This window comes from Desmodus rotundus, chromosome 6, assembly GCF_022682495.2.
Source record: "Desmodus rotundus isolate HL8 chromosome 6, HLdesRot8A.1, whole genome shotgun sequence".
Lineage (NCBI taxonomy): Eukaryota > Metazoa > Chordata > Mammalia > Chiroptera > Phyllostomidae > Desmodus > Desmodus rotundus.
In genome coordinates, this window is record NC_071392.1 from 125,375,514 (window position 1) to 125,377,649 (window position 2,136).

Consider the following 2,136-nt stretch of genomic DNA (forward strand, 5'->3'; position numbering starts at 1 on the left):
ATTTTTATACTGTATTCACACAGTTGTGCACCCATCACCACAGTCAATTTTAGCACATCAGTATCCCTCAAAAAGCCTGTAACAGTAGCATTCACTCTCAGTTACCCCCAAACCCTCTATCTCCAGGACACCAATGATCTGCTTTCTATATTTGTATATTATGGACATTTCTTTGACATAGAATCACAAAATATGATCTTTGGTGACTTTATTTTCACTTTGCTTGTTTTTAAGATTCATACATGTTGCAGCATGCATAAATACTTTATTCTTTTTATGGCCAAATAAGATTACATTTTAAATATACCATTGTGTTTATCCATTCATAAGTTAATAGATATTTGGGTTGTTTCCATTTTGGCTATTATAAATGATGCTGCTATGAACATCCACACACAAGTATTAGTATACATATATTATCTGCATGACTTAGGTACATACCTTGGAATGGAAATTCTGGGTCATATGGTAACTATGCTTTAACTTTTAAGGAAGTGGTTTTCAAAAACCATTGCCTGCCACAAGGTCATAAAAATGTATGAATGTTCTAATTTCTCAGCATTCTAGCCAACACGTTATTATCTGTCATTTTGATTCTAGCTACCCTCGTGTGGGTGAAGTGTTATTACATGTGGTTTTAATTTGCATTTCCTTGATGTTTAGCATGTTTTCACATGCTTATAGGCCCAGGGCATACATATGTTCTTTAGAGAAAGGTCTACTCAGATTTTTTTGACCAATTTTTAAATTAGGTTGTTATTTTCACTGTTGAGTTTTCAGAATTCTTTATATAGTCTCAATACTGTTATCCAAATTATGACTTGAAAATACTTTCTTCCCTTCTCTGTGTTGATTTTTTTTCTTTTCTTTTTTGGGTTTTTTTTGTTTTGTTTGTTTGTTTGTTTTTGCATTCACAATATCCCATTAAGAGGCTATTAAGGGTTTCTTATAAATTTGTTTCATAGGCCACAAGGAAATAAAAAGACTATGTAAAGTCTTTCAGGAAACAGGCAGGGAGCTGAGGAGGGCCAAGATGAGTTTAGGGCTTTGTTGGATGCATTCCCAGAGGAGGGGGCCCTGTAAGGGAAACCAGACACTCCCTAAGAAGTAAGACTTGCAGAATAACAGTGAGACTCCAAAACAATGGTATTAACAAACAGTTCTGTGGTAAGGTGGCCTTGGGGAACCCAGCCCCGGCCTCTGTGGAGCTATCTTCATAATTCTATGACCGAGGGTCAAAGAAGGCCTCACATTCCTTGGGGTAGGGGGCCACATTCCTGGAAGGGTATCCCATAGGAGTTCCTCCTCCAGGGGGAATGAATACCCATTGGGGGACCCATGGGAGGCCTCATACCAGGAGGTGGGCCCATCATGGCTGGAGGGGGTGCACCTAGGCCTATAGGTGCAGGAGGACCCCCACAGCCTGGTGAGTACTGGGTTGGGGCCCCTGCAATATTGTCTGTGGCAGCAGCTGCAGCAGCTGCAACACTGCCTCTTCTTTGTGGGATCATCATCTTTTGGGATGGCCCACCAACCCCACAAACTGGCCCGGCAAGTCCTGCAGGGGCCTAGAGCATGGGGACACCAGCTGAGGTTCCTCTGCATGCAGATCTGCTGATTCCTGGGCCCCCAGCAGCTCTAGCAGGTGGCGCTCAGGCAATGCCAGCATCTTTGGGAAGAGGTCCCTTTACAGTCATTGAGACAAGGTTCTCCCTTTGAAGCAGCACCAGACCAAGGACTCTTCTTCTCTCTCTGCCTGTTTTGAGTTCTTTGGCTTGATCTTCCTGAATTCGTCACAATCACATAGGATCAAATGCATATGCTTGTCCAAAGCCTTGAAGGTGCCAATGAAGATCGGACCGTCTTGCAGAATGCACCTCATCCTGTAGTTGATGTACTGCAGCATCTTGCTGCTGTTGCCCACAGCCATAGTGGAGGTTTTGATGGCTCTGATTCCCCTTGGATTCGCCTGCATCTAGGCCCAGCTGCCCTCCACCAGCCCACTTCCTGCCCCAGCTGCCAGAAATCAATTTTTATTTCTTAATATTGGCCTTTGAAACAAAAAAAATTAATTTATCTCTCTCTTTTTTTTTTTTTTTGGCATTTGTGCTTTTGGTGTCCTAAGAAGATGTCTAA

General features: G+C 42.5%; 1 pseudogene; it reads right to left on the bottom strand.

Moving 5' to 3' along the window:
• Nucleotides 1–1,149: 1,149 nt before the first annotated feature.
• LOC112303647 (small nuclear ribonucleoprotein-associated protein B-like) lies at nt 1,150–1,930 on the bottom strand (annotated as a pseudogene).
• Nucleotides 1,931–2,136: the final 206 nt, after the last annotated feature.